Source organism: Zonotrichia albicollis, chromosome W, assembly GCF_047830755.1.
Source record: "Zonotrichia albicollis isolate bZonAlb1 chromosome W, bZonAlb1.hap1, whole genome shotgun sequence".
Taxonomy (NCBI): domain Eukaryota; kingdom Metazoa; phylum Chordata; class Aves; order Passeriformes; family Passerellidae; genus Zonotrichia; species Zonotrichia albicollis.
The window spans coordinates 27086523-27107633 of NC_133859.1; positions in this window are offsets into that span (position 1 = coordinate 27086523).

Sequence of the window (21111 nt, forward strand, 5' to 3'; positions counted from 1 at the left end):
TGCAATCTGCCAGCCAGAAGCGGGGCGGGTGAGTTTTTTTTTGCCAGGGAAAAGGGCCGTGGTTTTTGTTCGGGGGCCTGTGGCTGGGAGTGGCCGGCTGGCTCCTGAAAATCCACGTTACGCAGGATGGTTCCCAGAGGAAAGGTGGCACCAGTGCCAAGCCGGTCTGGTTTGATAGAGGCAAGTGGCTCCTGCAATCTGCCAGCCAGAAGCGGGGCGGGTGAGTTTTGTTTGCCCGGGAAAAAGGCCGTGGTTTGTGTTTGGGGGCCTGTGGCTGGGAGTGGCCGGCTGGCTCCTGAAAATCCACGATACGCAGGATGGTTCCCAGAGGAAAGGTGGCACCAGTGCCGAGTCGGGCTGGTTATATAGAGGCAAGTGGCTCCTGCAATCTGCCAGCCAGAAGCGGGGCATGTGAGTTTTGTTTGCCAGGGAAAAAGGCCGTGGTTTGTGTTCGGGGGCCTGTGGCTGGGAGTGGCCGGCTGGCTCCTGAAAATCCACGATACACAGGATGGTTCCCAGATGAAAGGTGGCACCAGTGCCGAGTCGGGCTGGTTTGATAGAGGCAAGGGGCTACTGCAATCTGCCAGCCAGAAGATGGGCAGGTCAGTTTTACTTCCAGGGTAAAGGGCCGTGGTTTGTGTTTGGGGTCCTGTGGCTGGGAGTGGCCGGCTGGCTCCTGAAAATTCACGATACGCAGGGTGGTTCCCAGATGAAAGTTGGCACCAGTGCCGAGTCGGGCTGGTATGATAGTACAAAGTGGCTCCTGCAATCTACCATCCAGAAGCGGGGTAGCTGAGTTTTTTTTCCAGGGAAAAGGGCAGTGGTTTGTGTTCGGGGGCCTGTGGCTGGGAGTGGCCGGCTGGCTCCAGAAAATCCACGCGGCGCCGGATGGTTCCCTGAACCTTAGGGGGCACCAGTACCGAGTCGGGCTGGTTGGATAGAGGCAAGTGGCTCCTGCAATCTGCCAGACAGAAGATGGGCAGGTCAGTTTGACATCCAGGGAAAAGGGCGGTAGTTTGTGTTTGGGGGCCTGTGACTGCGAGTGGCCGGCTGGCTCCTGAAAATCCACGATACGCAGGATGGTTCCCAAACCCAAGGGGGCACCAGTGCCGAGTCGGGCATATTTGATAAAGCCAAGTGGCTCCTGCAATCTGCCAGCCAGAAGCGGGGCGGGTGAGTTTTGTTTGCCAGGGAAAAGGGCCGTGGTTTGTGTTTGGGAGCCTGTGGCTGGGAGTGGCCGGCTGGCTCCTGAAAATCCACGATACGCAGGATGGTTCCCAAACCCAAGGGGGCACCAGTGCCGAGTCTGGCTGGTTTGATAGAGGCAAGTGGCTCCTGCAATCTGCCAGCCAGAAGCGGGGCGGGTGAGTTTTGCTTGCCAGGGAAAAGGGCCGTGGTTTTTGTTCGGAGGCCTGTGGCTGGGAGTGGCCGGCTGGCTCCTGAAAATCCACGATACGCAGGATGGTTCCCAGACCCAAGGGGGCACCAGTGCCGAGTCGGGCATGTTTGATAAAGCCAAGTGGCTCCTGCAATCTGCCAGCCAGAAGCGGGGCGGGTGAGTTTTTTTTTGCCAGGGAAAAGGGTTGTGGTTTTTGTTCGGGGGCCTGTGGCTGGGAGTGGCCGGCTGGCTCCTGAAAATCCACGTTACGCAGGATGGTTCCCAGAGGAAAGGTGGCACCAGTGCCAAGCCGGTCTGGTTTGATAGAGGCAAGTGGCTCCTGCAATCTGCCAGCCAGAAGCGGGGCGGGTGAGTTTTGTTTGCCCGGGAAAAAGGCCGTGGTTTGTGTTTGGGGGCCTGTGGCTGGGTGTAGCCGGCTGGCTCCTGAAAATCCACGTTACGCAGGATGGTTCCCAGAGGAAAGGTGGCACCAGCGCCAAGTCGGGCTGGTTTGATAGAGGCAAGTGGCTCCTGCAATCTGCCAGCCAGAAGCGGGGCGGGTGAGTTTTTTTTTGCCAGGGAAAAGGGCCGTGGTTTTTGTTCGGGGGCCTGTGGCTGGGAGTGGCCGGCTGGCTCCTGAAAATCCACGTTACGCAGGATGGTTCCCAGAGGAAAGGTGGCACCAGTGCCAAGCCGGTCTGGTTTGATAGAGGCAAGTGGCTCCTGCAATCTGCCAGCCAGAAGCGGGGCGGGTGAGTTTTGTTTGCCAGGGAAAAAGGCCGTGGTTTGTGTTCGGGGGCCTGTGGCTGGGAGTGGCCGGCTGGCTCCTGAAAATCCACGATACGCAGCATGGTTCCCAGAGGAAAGGTGGCACCAGTGCCGAGTCGGGCTGGTTTGATAGAGGCAAGTGGCTCCTGCAATCTGCCAGCCAGAAGATGGGCAGGTCAGTTTTACTTCCAGGGTAAAGGGCCGTGGTTTGTGTTTGGGGTCCTGTGGCTGGGAGTGGCCGGCTGGCTCCTGAAAATTCACGATACGCAGGGTGGTTCCCAGATGAAAGTTGGCACCAGTGCCGAGTCGGGCTGGTATGATAGTACAAAGTGGCTCCTGCAATCTACCATCCAGAAGCGGGGTAGCTGAGTTTTTTTTCCAGGGAAAAGGGCCGTGGTTTGTGTTCGGGGGCCTGTGGCTGGGAGTGGCCGGCTGGCTCCAGAAAATCCACGCGGCGCCGGATGGTTCCCTGAACCTTAGGGGGCACCAGTACCGAGTCGGGCTGGTTGGATAGAGGCAAGTGGCTCCTGCAATCTGCCAGACAGAAGATGGGCAGGTCAGTTTGACATCCAGGGAAAAGGGCGGTAGTTTGTGTTTGGGGGCCTGTGACTGCGAGTGGCCGGCTGGCTCCTGAAAATCCACGATACGCAGGATGGTTCCCAAACCCAAGGGGGCACCAGTGCCGAGTCGGGCATATTTGATAAAGCCAAGTGGCTCCTGCAATCTGCCAGCCAGAAGCGGGGCGGGTGAGTTTTGTTTGCCAGGGAAAAGGGCCGTGGATTTTGTTCGGAGGCCTGTGGCTGGGAGTGGCCGGCTGGCTCCTGAAAATCCACGATACGCAGGATGGTTCCCAGACCCAAGGGGGCACCAGTGACGAGTCGGGCATGTTTGATAAAGCCAAGTGGCTCCTGCAATCTGCCAGCCAGAAGCGGGGCGGGTGAGTTTTTTTTTGCCAGGGAAAAGGGTTGTGGTTTTTGTTCGGGGGCCTGTGGCTGGGAGTGGCCGGCTGGCTCCTGAAAATCCACGTTACGCAGGATGGTTCCCAGAGGAAAGGTGGCACCAGTGCCAAGTCAGGCTGGATTGATAGAGGCAAGTGGCTCCTGCAATCTGCCATCCAGAAGCGGGGCGGGTGAGTTTTGTTTGCCAGGGAAAAAGGCCGTGGTTTGTGTTTGGGGGCCTGTGGCTGGGAGTGGCCGGCTGGCTCCTGAAAATCCACGATACACTGGATGGTTCCCAGATGAAAGGTGGCACCAGTGCCGAGTCGGGCTGGTTTGATAGAGGCAAGTGGCTCCTGCAATCTGCCAGCCAGAAGCGGGGTTGGTGAGTTTTGTTTGCCAGGGAAAAAGGGCCGTGGTTTGTGTTTGGGGGCCCGTGGCTGGGTGTGGCCGGCTGGCTCCTGAAAATCCACGATACACAGGAGGGTTCCCAGATGAAAGGTGGCACCAGTGCCGAGACGGGCTGGTTTGATAGAGGCAAGGGGCTCCTGCAATCTGCCAGCCAGAAGATGGGCAGGTCAGTTTTACTTCCAGGGAAAAAGGCCGTGGTTTGTGTTTGGGGGCCTGTGGCTGGAAGTGGCCGGCTGGCTCCTGAAAATTCACGATACGCAGGATGGTTCCCAAACCCAAGGGGGCACCAGTGCCGAGTCGGGCTGGTTGGATAGAGGCAAGTGGCTCCTGCAATCTGCCAGACAGAAGATGGGCAGGTCAGTTTGACATCCAGGGAAAAGGGCGGTAGTTTGTGTTTGGGGGCCTGTGACTGCGAGTGGCCGGCTGGCTCCTGAAAATCCACGATACGCAGGATGGTTCCCAAACCCAAGGGGGCACCAGTGCCGAGTCGGGCATATTTGATAAAGCCAAGTGGCTCCTGCAATCTGCCAGCCAGAAGCGGGGCGGGTGAGTTTTGTTTGCCAGGGAAAAGGGCCGTGGTTTGTGTTTGGGAGCCTGTGGCTGGGAGTGGCCGGCTGGCTCCTGAAAATCCACGATACGCAGGATGGTTCCCAGACCCAAGGGGGCACCAGTGCCGAGTCTGGCTGGTTTGATAGAGGCAAGTGGCTCCTGCAATCTGCCAGCCAGAAGCGGGGCGGGTGAGTTTTGTTTGCCAGGGAAAAGGGCCGTGGTTTTTGTTCGGAGGCCTGTGGCTGGGAGTGGCCGGCTGGCTCCTGAAAATCCACGATACGCAGGATGGTTCCCAGACCCAAGGGGGCACCAGTGCCGAGTCGGGCATGTTTGATAAAGCCAAGTGGCTCCTGCAATCTGCCAGCCAGAAGCGGGGCGGGTGAGTTTTTTTTTGCCAGGGAAAAGGGTTGTGGTTTTTGTTCGGGGGCCTGAGGCTGGGAGTGGCCGGCTGGCTCCTGAAAATCCACGTTACGCAGGATGGTTCCCAGAGGAAAGGTGACACCAGTGCCAAGTCAGGCTGGTTTGATAGAGGCAAGTGGCTCCTGCAATCTGCCAGCCAGAAGCGGGGCGGGTGAGTTTTGTTTGCCAGGGAAAAGGGCCGTGGTTTTTGTTTGGGGGCCTGTGGCTGGGAGTGGCCGGCTGGCTCCTGAAAATCCACGTTACGCAGGATGGTTCCCAGAGGAAAGGTGGCACCAGTGCCAAGCCGGTCTGGTTATATAGAGGCAAGTGGCTCCTGCAATCTGCCAGCCAGAAGCGGGGCGGGTGAGTTTTGTTTGCCCGGGAAAAAGGCCGTGGTTTATGTTTGGGGGCCTGTGGCTGGGTGTGGCCGGCTGGCTCCTGAAAATCCACGTTACGCAGGATGGTTCCCAGAGGAAAGGTGGCACCAGCTCCAAGTCGGGCTGGTTTGATAGAGGCAAGTGGCTCCTGCAATCTGCCAGCCAGAAGCGGGGCGGGTGAGTTTTTTTTTGCCAGGGAAAAGGGCCGTGGTTTTTGTTCGGGGGCCTGTGGCTGGGAGTGGCCGGCTGGCTCCTGAAAATCCACGTTACGCAGGATGGTTCCCAGAGGAAAGGTGGCACCAGTGCCAAGCCGGTCTGGTTTGATAGAGGCAAGTGGCTCCTGCAATCTGCCAGCCAGAAGCGGGGCGGGTGAGTTTTGTTTGCCCGGGAAAAAGGCCGTGGTTTGTGTTTGAGGGGCCTGTGGCTGGGAGTGGCCGGCTGGCTCCTGAAAATCCACGATACGCAGGATGGTTCCCAGACCCAAGGGGGCACCAGTGCCGAGTCGGGCATGTTTGATAAAGCCAAGTGGCTCCTGCAATCTGCCAGCCAGAAGCGGGGCGGGTGAGTTTTTTTTTGCCAGGGAAAAGGGTTGTGGTTTTTGTTCGGGGGCCTGTGGCTGGGAGTGGCCGGCTGGCTCCTGAAAATCCACGTTACGCAGGATGGTTCCCAGAGAAAGGTGACACCAGTGCAAAGTCAGGCTGGTTTGATAGAGGCAAGTGGCTCCTGCAATCTGCCAGCCAGAAGCGGGGCGGGTGAGTTTTGTTTGCCAGGGAAAAGGGCCGTGGTTTTTGTTCGGGGGCCTGTGGCTGGGAGTGGCCGGCTGGCTCCTGAAAATCCACGTTACGCAGGATGGTTCCCAGAGGAAAGGTGGCACCAGTGCCAAGCCGGTCTGGTTTGATAGAGGCAAGTGGCTCCTGCAATCTGCCAGCCAGAAGCGGGGCGGGTGAGTTTTGTTTGCCCGAGAAAAAGGCCGTGGTTTGTGTTTGGGGGCCTGTGGCTGGGTGTGGCCGGCTGGCTCCTGAAAATCCACGATACGCAGGATGGTTCCCAGAGGAAAGGTGGCACCAGTGCCAAGCCGGTCTGGTTATATAGAGGCAAGTGGCTCCTGCAATCTGCCAGCCAGAAGCGGGGCGGGTGAGTTTTTTTTGCCCGGGAAAAAGGCCGTGGTTTATGTTTGGGGGCCTGTGGCTGGGTGTGGCCGGCTGGCTCCTGAAAATCCACGTTACGCAGGATGGTTCCCAGAGGAAAGGTGGCACCAGCTCCAAGTCGGGCTGGTTTGATAGAGGCAAGTGGCTCCTGCAATCTGCCAGCCAGAAGCGGGGCGGGTGAGTTTTTTTTTGCCAGGGAAAAGGGCCGTGGTATTTGTTCGGGGGCCTGTGGCTGGGAGTGGCCGGCTGGCTCCTGAAAATCCACGTTACGCAGGATGGTTCCCAGAGGAAAGGTGGCACCAGTGCCAAGTCAGGCTGGATTGATAGAGGCAAGTGGCTCCTGCAATCTGCCATCCAGAAGCGGGGCGGGTGAGTTTTGTTTGCCAGGGAAAAAGGCCGTGGTTTGTGTTTGGGGGCCTGTGGCTGGGAGTGGCCGGCTGGCTCCTGAAAATCCACGATACACTGGATGGTTCCCAGATGAAAGGTGGCACCAGTGCCGAGTCGGGCTGGTTTGATAGAGGCAAGTGGCTCCTGCAATCTGCCAGCCAGAAGCGGGGTTGGTGAGTTTTGTTTGCCAGGGAAAAAGGGCCGTGGTTTGTGTTTGGGGGCCCGTGGCTGGGTGTGGCCGGCTGGCTCCTGAAAATCCACGATACACAGGAGGGTTCCCAGATGAAAGGTGGCACCAGTGCCGAGACGGGCTGGTTTGATAGAGGCAAGGGGCTCCTGCAATCTGCCAGCCAGAAGATGGGCAGGTCAGTTTTACTTCCAGGGAAAAAGGCCGTGGTTTGTGTTTGGGGGCCTGTGGCTGGAAGTGGCCGGCTGGCTCCTGAAAATTCACGATACGCAGGATGGTTCCCAAACCCAAGGGGGCACCAGTGCCGAGTCGGGCTGGTTGGATAGAGGCAAGTGGCTCCTGCAATCTGCCAGACAGAAGATGGGCAGGTCAGTTTGACATCCAGGGAAAAGGGCGGTAGTTTGTGTTTGGGGGCCTGTGACTGCGAGTGGCCGGCTGGCTCCTGAAAATCCACGATACGCAGGATGGTTCCCAAACCCAAGGGGGCACCAGTGCCGAGTCTGGCATATTTGATAAAGCCAAGTGGCTCCTGCAATCTGCCAGCCAGAAGCAGGGCGGGTGAGTTTTGTTTGCCAGGGAAAAGGGCCGTGGTTTGTGTTTGGGAGCCTGTGGCTGGGAGTGGCCGGCTGGCTCCTGAAAATCCACGATACGCAGGATGGTTCCCAGACCCAAGGGGGCACCAGTGCCGAGTCTGGCTGGTTTGATAGAGGCAAGTGGCTCCTGCAATCTGCCAGCCAGAAGCGGGGCGGGTGAGTTTTGTTTGCCAGGGAAAAGGGCCGTGGTTTTTGTTCGGAGGCCTGTGGCTGGGAGTGGCCGGCTGGCTCCTGAAAATCCACGATACGCAGGATGGTTCCCAGACCCAAGGGGGCACCAGTGCCGAGTCGGGCATGTTTGATAAAGCCAAGTGGCTCCTGCAATCTGCCAGCCAGAAGCGGGGCGGGTGAGTTTTGTTTGCCCGGGAAAAAGGCCGTGGTTTATGTTTGGGGGCCTGTGGCTGGGTGTGGCCGGCTGGCTCCTGAAAATCCACGTTACGCAGGATGGTTCCCAGAGGAAAGGTGGCACCAGCTCCAAGTCGGGCTGGTTTGATAGAGGCAAGTGGCTCCTGCAATCTGCCAGCCAGAAGCGGGGCGGGTGAGTTTTTTTTTGCCAGGGAAAAGGGCCGTGGTATTTGTTCGGGGGCCTGTGGCTGGGAGTGGCCGGCTGGCTCCTGAAAATCCACGTTACGCAGGATGGTTCCCAGAGGAAAGGTGGCACCAGTGCCAAGCCGGTCTGGTTTGATAGAGGCAAGTGGCTCCTGCAATCTGCCAGCCAGAAGCGGGGCGGGTGAGTTTTGTTTGCCCGGGAAAAAGGCCGTGGTTTGTGTTTGAGGGGCCTGTGGCTGGGAGTGGCCGGCTGGCTCCTGAAAATCCACGATACGCAGGATGGTTTCCAGACCCAAGGGGGCACCAGTGCCGAGTCGGGCATGTTTGATAAAGCCAAGTGGCTCCTGCAATCTGCCAGCCAGAAGCGGGGCGGGTGAGTTTTTTTTTGCCAGGGAAAAGGGTTGTGGTTTTTGTTCGGGGGCCTGTGGCTGGGAGTGGCCGGCTGGCTCCTGAAAATCCACGTTACGCAGGATGGTTCCCAGAGGAAAGGTGACACCAGTGCAAAGTCAGGCTGGTTTGATAGAGGCAAGTGGCTCCTGCAATCTGCCAGCCAGAAGCGGGGCGGGTGAGTTTTGTTTGCCAGGGAAAAGGGCCGTGGTTTTTGTTCGGGGGCCTGTGGCTGGGAGTGGCCGGCTGGCTCCTGAAAATCCACGTTACGCAGGATGGTTCCCAGAGGAAAGGTGGCACCAGTGCCAAGCCGGTCTGGTTTGATAGAGGCAAGTGGCTCCTGCAATCTGCCAGCCAGAAGCGGGGCGGGTGAGTTTTGTTTGCCCGGGAAAAAGGCCGTGGTTTGTGTTTGGGGGCCTGTGGCTGGGTGTGGCCGGCTGGCTCCTGAAAATCCACGTTACGCAGGATGGTTCCCAGAGGAAAGGTGGCACCAGCGCCAAGTCGGGCTGGTTTGATAGAGGCAAGTGGCTCCTGCAATCTGCCAGCCAGAAGCGGGGCGGGTGAGTTTTTTTTTGCCAGGGAAAAGGGCCGTGGTTTTTGTTCGGGGGCCTGTGGCTGGGAGTGGCCGGCTGGCTCCTGAAAATCCACGTTACGCAGGATGGTTCCCAGAGGAAAGGTGGCACCAGTGCCAAGCCGGTCTGGTTTGATAGAGGCAAGTGGCTCCTGCAATCTGCCAGCCAGAAGCGGGGCGGGTGAGTTTTGTTTGCCCGGGAAAAAGGCCGTGGTTTGTGTTTGGGGGCCTGTGGCTGGGAGTGGCCGGCTGGCTCCTGAAAATCCACGATACGCAGGATGGTTCCCAGAGGAAAGGTGGCACCAGTGCCGAGTCGGGCTGGTTATATAGAGGCAAGTGGCTCCTGCAATCTGCCAGCCAGAAGCGGGGCGGGTGAGTTTTGTTTGCCAGGGAAAAAGGCCGTGGTTTGTGTTCGGGGGCCTGTGGCTGGGAGTGGCCGGCTGGCTCCTGAAAATCCACGATACACAGGATGGTTCCCAGATGAAAGGTGGCACCAGTGCCGAGTCGGGCTGGTTTGATAGAGGCAAGGGGCTACTGCAATCTGCCAGCCAGAAGATGGGCAGGTCAGTTTTACTTCCAGGGTAAAGGGCCGTGGTTTGTGTTTGGGGTCCTGTGGCTGGGAGTGGCCGGCTGGCTCCTGAAAATTCACGATACGCAGGGTGGTTCCCAGATGAAAGTTGGCACCAGTGCCGAATCGGGCTGGTATGATAGTACAAAGTGGCTCCTGCAATCTACCATCCAGAAGCGGGGTAGCTGAGTTTTTTTTCCAGGGAAAAGGGCAGTGGTTTGTGTTCGGGGGCCTGTGGCTGGGAGTGGCCGGCTGGCTCCAGAAAATCCACGCGGCGCCGGATGGTTCCCTGAACCTTAGGGGGCACCAGTACCGAGTCGGGCTGGTTGGATAGAGGCAAGTGGCTCCTGCAATCTGCCAGACAGAAGATGGGCAGGTCAGTTTGACATCCAGGGAAAAGGGCGGTAGTTTGTGTTTGGGGGCCTGTGACTGCGAGTGGCCGGCTGGCTCCTGAAAATCCACGATACGCAGGATGGTTCCCAAACCCAAGGGGGCACCAGTGCCGAGTCGGGCATATTTGATAAAGCCAAGTGGCTCCTGCAATCTGCCAGCCAGAAGCGGGGCGGGTGAGTTTTGTTTGCCAGGGAAAAGGGCCGTGGTTTGTGTTTGGGAGCCTGTGGCTGGGAGTGGCCGGCTGGCTCCTGAAAATCCACGATACGCAGGATGGTTCCCAAACCCAAGGGGGCACCAGTGCCGAGTCTGGCTGGTTTGATAGAGGCAAGTGGCTCCTGCAATCTGCCAGCCAGAAGCGGGGCGGGTGAGTTTTGTTTGCCAGGGAAAAGGGCCGTGGTTTTTGTTCGGAGGCCTGTGGCTGGGAGTGGCCGGCTGGCTCCTGAAAATCCACGATACGCAGGATGGTTCCCAGACCCAAGGGGGCACCAGTGCCGAGTCGGGCATGTTTGATAAAGCCAAGTGGCTCCTGCAATCTGCCAGCCAGAAGCGGGGCGGGTGAGTTTTTTTTTGCCAGGGAAAAGGGTTGTGGTTTTTGTTCGGGGGCCTGTGGCTGGGAGTGGCCGGCTGGCTCCTGAAAATCCACGTTACGCAGGATGGTTCCCAGAGGAAAGGTGGCACCAGTGCCAAGCCGGTCTGGTTTGATAGAGGCAAGTGGCTCCTGCAATCTGCCAGCCAGAAGCGGGGCGGGTGAGTTTTGTTTGCCCGGGAAAAAGGCCGTGGTTTGTGTTTGGGGGCCTGTGGCTGGGTGTGGCCGGCTGGCTCCTGAAAATCCACGTTACGCAGGATGGTTCCCAGAGGAAAGGTGGCACCAGCGCCAAGTCGGGCTGGTTTGATAGAGGCAAGTGGCTCCTGCAATCTGCCAGCCAGAAGCGGGGCGGGTGAGTTTTTTTTTGCCAGGGAAAAGGGCCGTGGTTTTTGTTCGGGGGCCTGTGGCTGGGAGTGGCCGGCTGGCTCCTGAAAATCCACGTTACGCAGGATGGTTCCCAGAGGAAAGGTGGCACCAGTGCCAAGCCGGTCTGGTTTGATAGAGGCAAGTGGCTCCTGCAATCTGCCAGCCAGAAGCGGGGCGGGTGAGTTTTGTTTGCCAGGGAAAAAGGCCGTGGTTTGTGTTCGGGGGCCTGTGGCTGGGAGTGGCCGGCTGGCTCCTGAAAATCCACGATACGCAGCATGGTTCCCAGAGGAAAGGTGGCACCAGTGCCGAGTCGGGCTGGTTTGATAGAGGCAAGTGGCTCCTGCAATCTGCCAGCCAGAAGATGGGCAGGTCAGTTTTACTTCCAGGGTAAAGGGCCGTGGTTTGTGTTTGGGGTCCTGTGGCTGGGAGTGGCCGGCTGGCTCCTGAAAATTCACGATACGCAGGGTGGTTCCCAGATGAAAGTTGGCACCAGTGCCGAGTCGGGCTGGTATGATAGTACAAAGTGGCTCCTGCAATCTACCATCCAGAAGCGGGGTAGCTGAGTTTTTTTTCCAGGGAAAAGGGCCGTGGTTTGTGTTCGGGGGCCTGTGGCTGGGAGTGGCCGGCTGGCTCCAGAAAATCCACGCGGCGCCGGATGGTTCCCTGAACCTTAGGGGGCACCAGTACCGAGTCGGGCTGGTTGGATAGAGGCAAGTGGCTCCTGCAATCTGCCAGACAGAAGATGGGCAGGTCAGTTTGACATCCAGGGAAAAGGGCGGTAGTTTGTGTTTGGGGGCCTGTGACTGCGAGTGGCCGGCTGGCTCCTGAAAATCCACGATACGCAGGATGGTTCCCAAACCCAAGGGGGCACCAGTGCCGAGTCGGGCATATTTGATAAAGCCAAGTGGCTCCTGCAATCTGCCAGCCAGAAGCGGGGCGGGTGAGTTTTGTTTGCCAGGGAAAAGGGCCGTGGTTTGTGTTTGGGAGCCTGTGGCTGGGAGTGGCCGGCTGGCTCCTGAAAATCCACGATACGCAGGATGGTTCCCAGACCCAAGGGGGCACCAGTGACGAGTCGGGCATGTTTGATAAAGCCAAGTGGCTCCTGCAATCTGCCAGCCAGAAGCGGGGCGGGTGAGTTTTTTTTTGCCAGGGAAAAGGGTTGTGGTTTTTGTTCGGGGGCCTGTGGCTGGGAGTGGCCGGCTGGCTCCTGAAAATCCACGTTACGCAGGATGGTTCCCAGAGGAAAGGTGGCACCAGTGCCAAGTCAGGCTGGATTGATAGAGGCAAGTGGCTCCTGCAATCTGCCATCCAGAAGCGGGGCGGGTGAGTTTTGTTTGCCAGGGAAAAAGGCCGTGGTTTGTGTTTGGGGGCCTGTGGCTGGGAGTGGCCGGCTGGCTCCTGAAAATCCACGATACACTGGATGGTTCCCAGATGAAAGGTGGCACCAGTGCCGAGTCGGGCTGGTTTGATAGAGGCAAGTGGCTCCTGCAATCTGCCAGCCAGAAGCGGGGTTGGTGAGTTTTGTTTGCCAGGGAAAAAGGGCCGTGGTTTGTGTTTGGGGGCCCGTGGCTGGGTGTGGCCGGCTGGCTCCTGAAAATCCACGATACACAGGAGGGTTCCCAGATGAAAGGTGGCACCAGTGCCGAGACGGGCTGGTTTGATAGAGGCAAGGGGCTCCTGCAATCTGCCAGACAGAAGATGGGCAGGTCAGTTTGACTTCCAGGGAAAAAGGCCGTGGTTTGTGTTTGGGGGCCTGTGACTGCGAGTGGCCGGCTGGCTCCTGAAAATCCACGATACGCAGGATGGTTCCCAAACCCAAGGGGGCACCAGTGCCGAGTCGGGCATATTTGATAAAGCCAAGTGGCTCCTGCAATCTGCCAGCCAGAAGCGGGGCGGGTGAGTTTTGTTTGCCAGGGAAAAGGGCCGTGGTTTGTGTTTGGGAGCCTGTGGCTGGGAGTGGCCGGCTGGCTCCTGAAAATCCACGATACGCAGGATGGTTCCCAGACCCAAGGGGGCACCAGTGCCGAGTCTGGCTGGTTTGATAGAGGCAAGTGGCTCCTGCAATCTGCCAGCCAGAAGCGGGGCGGGTGAGTTTTGTTTGCCAGGGAAAAGGGCCGTGGTTTTTGTTCAGAGGCCTGTGGCTGGGAGTGGCCGGCTGGCTCCTGAAAATCCACGATACGCAGGATGGTTCCCAGACCCAAGGGGGCACCAGTGCCGAGTCGGGCATGTTTGATAAAGCCAAGTGGCTCCTGCAATCTGCCAGCCAGAAGCGGGGCGGGTGAGTTTTTTTTTGCCAGGGAAAAGGGTTGTGGTTTTTGTTCGGGGGCCTGAGGCTGGGAGTGGCCGGCTGGCTCCTGAAAATCCACGTTACGCAGGATGGTTCCCAGAGGAAAGGTGACACCAGTGCCAAGTCAGGCTGGTTTGATAGAGGCAAGTGGCTCCTGCAATCTGCCAGCCAGAAGCGGGGCGGGTGAGTTTTGTTTGCCAGGGAAAAGGGCCGTGGTTTTTGTTTGGGGGCCTGTGGCTGGGAGTGGCCGGCTGGCTCCTGAAAATCCACGTTACGCAGGATGGTTCCCAGAGGAAAGGTGGCACCAGCTCCAAGTCGGGCTGGTTTGATAGAGGCAAGTGGCTCCTGCAATCTGCCAGCCAGAAGCGGGGCGGGTGAGTTTTTTTTTGCCAGGGAAAAGGGCCGTGGTTTTTGTTCGGGGGCCTGTGGCTGGGAGTGGCCGGCTGGCTCCTGAAAATCCACGTTACGCAGGATGGTTCCCAGAGGAAAGGTGGCACCAGTGCCAAGCCGGTCTGGTTTGATAGAGGCAAGTGGCTCCTGCAATCTGCCAGCCAGAAGCGGGGCGGGTGAGTTTTGTTTGCCCGGGAAAAAGGCCGTGGTTTGTGTTTGAGGGGCCTGTGGCTGGGAGTGGCCGGCTGGCTCCTGAAAATCCACGATACGCAGGATGGTTCCCAGACCCAAGGGGGCACCAGTGCCGAGTCGGGCATGTTTGATAAAGCCAAGTGGCTCCTGCAATCTGCCAGCCAGAAGCGGGGCGGGTGAGTTTTTTTTTGCCAGGGAAAAGGGTTGTGGTTTTTGTTCGGGGGCCTGTGGCTGGGAGTGGCCGGCTGGCTCCTGAAAATCCACGTTACGCAGGATGGTTCCCAGAGAAAGGTGACACCAGTGCAAAGTCAGGCTGGTTTGATAGAGGCAAGTGGCTCCTGCAATCTGCCAGCCAGAAGCGGGGCGGGTGAGTTTTGTTTGCCAGGGAAAAGGGCCGTGGTTTTTGTTCGGGGGCCTGTGGCTGGGAGTGGCCGGCTGGCTCCTGAAAATCCACGTTACGCAGGATGGTTCCCAGAGGAAAGGTGGCACCAGTGCCAAGCCGGTCTGGTTTGATAGAGGCAAGTGGCTCCTGACATCTGCCAGCCAGAAGCGGGGCGGGTGAGTTTTGTTTGCCCGAGAAAAAGGCCGTGGTTTGTGTTTCGGGGCCTGTGGCTGGGTGTGGCCGGCTGGCTCCTGAAAATCCACGATACGCAGGATGGTTCCCAGAGGAAAGGTGGCACCAGTGCCAAGCCGGTCTGGTTATATAGAGGCAAGTGGCTCCTGCAATCTGCCAGCCAGAAGCGGGGCGGGTGAGTTTTTTTTGCCCGGGAAAAAGGCCGTGGTTTATGTTTGGGGGCCTGTGGCTGGGTGTGGCCGGCTGGCTCCTGAAAATCCACGTTACGCAGGATGGTTCCCAGAGGAAAGGTGGCACCAGCTCCAAGTCGGGCTGGTTTGATAGAGGCAAGTGGCTCCTGCAATCTGCCAGCCAGAAGCGGGGCGGGTGAGTTTTTTTTTGCCAGGGAAAAGGGCCGTGGTATTTGTTCGGGGGCCTGTGGCTGGGAGTGGCCGGCTGGCTCCTGAAAATCCACGTTACGCAGGATGGTTCCCAGAGGAAAGGTGGCACCAGTGCCAAGCCGGTCTGGTTTGATAGAGGCAAGTGGCTCCTGCAATCTGCCAGCCAGAAGCGGGGCGGGTGAGTTTTGTTTGCCCGGGAAAAAGGCCGTGGTTTGTGTTTGAGGGGCCTGTGGCTGGGAGTGGCCGGCTGGCTCCTGAAAATCCACGATACGCAGGATGGTTTCCAGACCCAAGGGGGCACCAGTGCCGAGTCGGGCATGTTTGATAAAGCCAAGTGGCTCCTGCAATCTGCCAGCCAGAAGCGGGGCGGGTGAGTTTTTTTTTGCCAGGGAAAAGGGTTGTGGTTTTTGTTCGGGGGCCTGTGGCTGGGAGTGGCCGGCTGGCTCCTGAAAATCCACGTTACGCAGGATGGTTCCCAGAGGAAAGGTGACACCAGTGCAAAGTCAGGCTGGTTTGATAGAGGCAAGTGGCTCCTGCAATCTGCCAGCCAGAAGCGGGGCGGGTGAGTTTTGTTTGCCAGGGAAAAGGGCCGTGGTTTTTGTTCGGGGGCCTGTGGCTGGGAGTGGCCGGCTGGCTCTTGAAAATCCACGTTACGCAGGATGGTTCCCAGAGGAAAGGTGGCACCAGTTCCAAGCCGGTCTGGTTTGATAGAGGCAAGTGGCTCCTGCAATCTGCCAGCCAGAAGCGGGGCGGGTGAGTTTTGTTTGCCCGGGAAAAAGGCCGTGGTTTGTGTTTGGGGGCCTGTGGCTGGGTGTGGCCGGCTGGCTCCTGAAAATCCACGTTACGCAGGATGGTTCCCAGAGGAAAGGTGGCACCAGCGCCAAGTCGGGCTGGTTTGATAGAGGCAAGTGGCTCCTGCAATCTGCCAGCCAGAAGCGGGGCGGGTGAGTTTTTTTTTGCCAGGGAAAAGGGCCGTGGTTTTTGTTCGGGGGCCTGTGGCTGGGAGTGGCCGGCTGGCTCCTGAAAATCCACGTTACGCAGGATGGTTCCCAGAGGAAAGGTGGAACCAGTGCCGAATCGGGCTGGTATGATAGTACAAAGTGGCTCCTGCAATCTACCATCCAGAAGCGGGGTAGCTGAGTTTTTTTTCCAGGGAAAAGGGCAGTGGTTTGTGTTCGGGGGCCTGTGGCTGGGAGTGGCCGGCTGGCTCCAGAAAATCCACGCGGCGCCGGATGGTTCCCTGAACCTTAGGGGGCACCAGTACCGAGTCGGGCTGGTTGGATAGAGGCAAGTGGCTCCTGCAATCTGCCAGACAGAAGATGGGCAGGTCAGTTTGACATCCAGGGAAAAGGGCGGTAGTTTTTGTTTGGGGGCCTGTGACTGCGAGTGGCCGGCTGGCTCCTGAAAATCCACGATACGCAGGATGGTTCCCAAACCCAAGGGGGCACCAGTGCCGAGTCGGGCATATTTGATAAAGCCAAGTGGCTCCTGCAATCTGCCAGCCAGAAGCGGGGCGGGTGAGTTTTGTTTGCCAGGGAAAAGGGCCGTGGTTTGTGTTTGGGAGCCTGTGGCTGGGAGTGGCCGGCTGGCTCCTGAAAATCCACGATACGCAGGATGGTTCCCAAACCCAAGGGGGCACCAGTGCCGAGTCTGGCTGGTTTGATAGAGGCAAGTGGCTCCTGCAATCTGCCAGCCAGAAGCGGGGCGGGTGAGTTTTGTTTGCCAGGGAAAAGGGCCGTGGTTTTTGTTCGGAGGCCTGTGGCTGGGAGTGGCCGGCTGGCTCCTGAAAATCCACGATACGCAGGATGGTTCCCAGACCCAAGGGGGCACCAGTGCCGAGTCGGGCATGTTTGATAAAGCCAAGTGGCTCCTGCAATCTGCCAGCCAGAAGCGGGGCGGGTGAGTTTTTTTTTGCCAGGGAAAAGGGTTGTGGTTTTTGTTCGGGGGCCTGTGGCTGGGAGTGGCCGGCTGGCTCCTGAAAATCCACGTTACGCAGGATGGTTCCCAGAGGAAAGGTGGCACCAGTGCCAAGCCAGTCTGGTTTGATAGAGGCAAGTGGCTCCTGCAATCTGCCAGCCAGAAGCGGGGCGGGTGAGTTTTGTTTGCCCGGGAAAAAGGCCGTGGTTTGTGTTTGGGGGCCTGTGGCTGGGTGTGGCCGGCTGGCTCCTGAAAATCCACGTTACGCAGGATGGTTCCCAGAGGAAAGGTGGCACCAGCGCCAAGTCGGGCTGGTTTGATAGAGGCAAGTGGCTCCTGCAATCTGCCAGCCAGAAGCGGGGCGGGTGAGTTTTTTTTTGCCAGCGAAAAGGGCCGTGGTTTTTGTTCGGGGGCCTGTGGCTGGGAGTGGCCGGCTGGCTCCTGAAAATCCACGTTACGCAGGATGGTTCCCAGAGGAAAGGTGGCACCAGTGCCAAGCCGGTCTGGTTTGATAGAGGCAAGTGGCTCCTGCAATCTGCCAGCCAGAAGCGGGGCGGGTGAGTTTTGTTTGCCCGGGAAAAAGGCCGTGGTTTGTGTTTGGGGGCCTGTGGCTGGGAGTGGCCGGCTGGCTCCTGAAAATCCACGATACGCAGCATGGTTCCCAGAGGAAATGTGGCACCAGTGCCGAGTCGGGCTGGTTTGATAGAGGCAAGTGGCTCCTGCAATCTGCCAGCCAGAAGCGGGGCGGGTGAGTTTTGTTTGCCAGGGAAAAAGGCCGTGGTTTGTGTTCGGGGGCCTGTGGCTGGGAGTGGCCGGCTGGCTCCTGAAAATCCATGATACACAGGATGGTTCCCAGATGAAAGGTGGCACCAGTGCCGAGTCGGGCTGGTTTGATAGAGGCAAGGGGCTACTGCAATCTGCCAGCCAGAAGATGGGCAGGTCAGTTTTACTTCCAGGGAAAAGGGCCGTGGTTTGTGTTTGGGGTCCTGTGGCTGGGAGTGGCCGGCTGGCTCCTGAAAATCCACGATACGCAGGATGGTTCCCTGAACCTTAGGGGGCACCAGTACCGTGTCGGGCTGGTTGGATAGAGGCAAGTGGCTCCTGCAATCTGCCAGACAGAAGATGGGTAGGTCAGTTTGACATCCAGGGAAAAGGGCGGTAGTTTGTGTTTGGGGGCCTGTGACTGCGAGTTGCCGGCTGGCTCCTGAAAATCCACGATACGCAGGATGGTTCCCAAACCCAAGGGGGCACCAGTGCCGAGTCGGGCATATTTGATAAAGCCAAGTGGCTCCTGCAATCTGCCAGCCAGAAGCGGGGCGGGTGAGTTTTGTTTGCCAGGGAAAAGGGCCGTGGATTTTGTTCGGAGGCCTGTGGCTGGGAGTGGCCGGCTGGCTCCTGAAAATCCACGATACGCAGGATGGTTCCCAGACCCAAGGGGGCACCAGTGACGAGTCGGGCATGTTTGATAAAGCCAAGTGGCTCCTGCAATCTGCCAGCCAGAAGCGGGGCGGGTGAGTTTTTTTTTGCCAGGGAAAAGGGTTGTGGTTTTTGTTCGGGGGCCTGTGGCTGGGAGTGGCCGGCTGGCTCCTGAAAATCCACGTTACGCAGGATGGTTCCCAGAGGAAAGGTGGCACCAGTGCCAAGTCAGGCTGGATTGATAGAGGCAAGTGGCTCCTGCAATCTGCCATCCAGAAGCGGGGCGGGTGAGTTTTGTTTGCCAGGGAAAAAGGCCGTGGTTTGTGTTTGGGGGCCTGTGGCTGGGAGTGGCCGGCTGGCTCCTGAAAATCCACGATACACTGGATGGTTCCCAGATGAAAGGTGGCACCAGTGCCGAGTCGGGCTGGTTTGATAGAGGCAAGTGGCTCCTGCAATCTGCCAGCCAGAAGCGGGGTTGGTGAGTTTTGTTTGCCAGGGAAAAAGGGCCGTGGTTTGTGTTTGGGGGCCCGTGGCTGGGTGTGGCCGGCTGGCTCCTGAAAATCCACGATACACAGGAGGGTTCCCAGATGAAAGGTGGCACCAGTGCCGAGACGGGCTGGTTTGATAGAGGCAAGGGGCTCCTGCAATCTGCCAGCCAGAAGATGGGCAGGTCAGTTTTACTTCCAGGGAAAAAGGCCGTGGTTTGTGTTTGGGGGCCTGTGGCTGGAAGTGGCCGGCTGGCTCCTGAAAATTCACGATACGCAGGATGGTTCCCAAACCCAAGGGGGCACCAGTGCCGAGTCGGGCTGGTTGGATAGAGGCAAGTGGCTCCTGCAATCTGCCAGACAGAAGATGGGCAGGTCAGTTTGACATCCAGGGAAAAGGGCGGTAGTTTGTGTTTGGGGGCCTGTGACTGCGAGTGGCCGGCTGGCTCCTGAAAATCCACGATACGCAGGATGGTTCCCAAACCCAAGGGGGCACCAGTGCCGAGTCGGGCATATTTGATAAAGCCAAGTGGCTCCTGCAATCTGCCAGCCAGAAGCGGGGCGGGTGAGTTTTGTTTGCCAGGGAAAAGGGCCGTGGTTTTTGTTCGGGGGCCTGTGGCTGGGAGTGGCCGGCTGGCTCCTGAAAATCCACGTTACGCAGGATGGTTCCCAGAGGAAAGGTGGCACCAGTGCCAAGCCGGTCTGGTTATATAGAGGCAAGTGGCTCCTGCAATCTGCGAGCCAGAAGCGGGGCGGGTGAGTTTTGTTTGCCCGGGAAAAAGGCCGTGGTTTATGTTTGGGGGCCTGTGGCTGGGTGTGGCCGGCTGGCTCCTGAAAATCCACGTTACGCAGGATGGTTCCCAGAGGAAAGGTGGCACCAGCTCCAAGTCGGGCTGGTTTGATAGAGGCAAGTGGCTCCTGCAATCTGCCAGCCAGAAGCGGGGCGGGTGAGTTTTTTTTTGCCAGGGAAAAGGGCCGTGGTTTTTGTTCGGGGGCCTGTGGCTGGGAGTGGCCGGCTGGCTCCTGAAAATCCACGATACGCAGGATGGTTCCCAGACCCAAGGGGGCACCAGTGCCGAGTCGGGCATGTTTGATAAAGCCAAGTGGCTCCTGCAATCTGCCAGCCAGAAGCGGGGCGGGTGAGTTTTTTTTTGCCAGGGAAAAGGGTTGTGGTTTTTGTTCGGGGGCCTGTGGCTGGGAGTGGCCGGCTGGCTCCTGAAAATCCACGTTACGCAGGATGGTTCCCAGAGGAAAGGTGACACCAGTGCAAAGTCAGGCTGGTTTGATAGAGGCAAGTGGCTCCTGCAATCTGCCAGCCAGAAGCGGGGCGGGTGAGTTTTGTTTGCCAGGGAAAATGGCCGTGGTTTTTGTTCGGGGGCCTGTGGCTGGGAGTGGCCGGCTGGCTCCTGAAAATCCACGTTACGCAGGATGTTTCCCAGAGGAAAGGTGGCACCAGTGCCAAGCTGGTCTGGTTTGATAGAGGCAAGTGGCTCCTGCAATCTGCCAGCCAGAAGCGGGGCGGGTGAGTTTTGTTTGCCCGGGAAAAAGGCCGTGGTTTGTGTTTGGGGGCCTGTGGCTGGGTGTGGCCGGCTGGCTCCTGAAAATCCACGATACGCAGGATGGTTCCCAGAGGAAAGGTGGCACCAGTGCCAAGCCAATCTGGTTATATAGAGGCAAGTGGCTCCTGCAATCTGCCAGCCAGAAGCGGGGCGGGTGAGTTTTTTTTGCCCGGGAAAAAGGCCGTGGTTTATGTTTGGGGGCCTGTGGCTGGGTGTGGCCGGCTGGCTCCTGAAAATCCACGTTACGCAGGATGGTTCCCAGAGGAAAGGTGGCACCAGCTCCAAGTCGGGCTGGTTTGATAGAGGCAAGTGGCTCCTGCAATCTGCCAGCCAGAAGCGGGGCGGGTGAGTTTTTTTTTGCCAGGGAAAAGGGCCGTGGTATTTGTTCGGGGGCCTGTGGCTGGGAGTGGCCGGCTGGCTCCTGAAAATCCACGTTACGCAGGATGGTTCCCAGAGGAAAGGTGGCACCAGTGCCAAGCCGGTCTGGTTTGATAGAGGCAAGTGGCTCCTGCAATCTGCCAGCCAGAAGCGGGGCGGGTGAGTTTTGTTTGCCCGGGAAAAAGGCCGTGGTTTGTGTTTGAGGGGCCTGTGGCTGGGAGTGGCCGGCTGGCTCCTGAAAATCCACGATACGCAGGATGGTTTCCAGACCCAAGGGGGCACCAGTGCCGAGTCGGGCATGTTTGATAAAGCCAAGTGGCTCCTGCAATCTGCCAGCCAGAAGCGGGGCGGGTGAGTTTTTTTTTGCCAGGGAAAAGGGCCGTGGTTTTTGTTCGGGGGCCTGTGGCTGGGAGTGGCCGGCTGGCTCCTGAAAATCCACGTTACGCAGGATGGTTCCCAGAGGAAAGGTGGCACCAGTGCCAAGCCGGTCTGGTTTGATAGAGGCAAGTGGCTCCTGCAATCTGCCAGCCAGAAGCGGGGCGGGTGAGTTTTGTTTGCCCGGGAAAAAGGCCGTGGTTTGTGTTTGGGGGCCTGTGGCTGGGAGTGGCCGGCTGGCTCCTGAAAATCCACGATACGCAGGATGGTTCCCAGAGGAAAGGTGGCACCAGTGCCGAGTCGGGCTGGTTATATAGAGGAGGGTGGCTCCTGCAATCTGCCAGCCAGAAGCGGGGCGGGTGAGTTTTGTTTGCCAGGGAAAAAGGCCGTGGTTTGTGTTCGGGGGCCTGTGGCTGCGAGTGGCCGGCTGGCTCCTGAAAATCCACGATACACAGGATGGTTCCCAGATGAAAGGTGGCACCAGTGCCGAGTCGGGCTGGTTTGATAGAGGCAAGGGGCTACTGCAATCTGCCAGCCAGAAGATGGGCAGGTCAGTTTTACTTCCAGGGTAAAGGGCCGTGGTTTGTGTTTGGGGTCCTGTGGCTG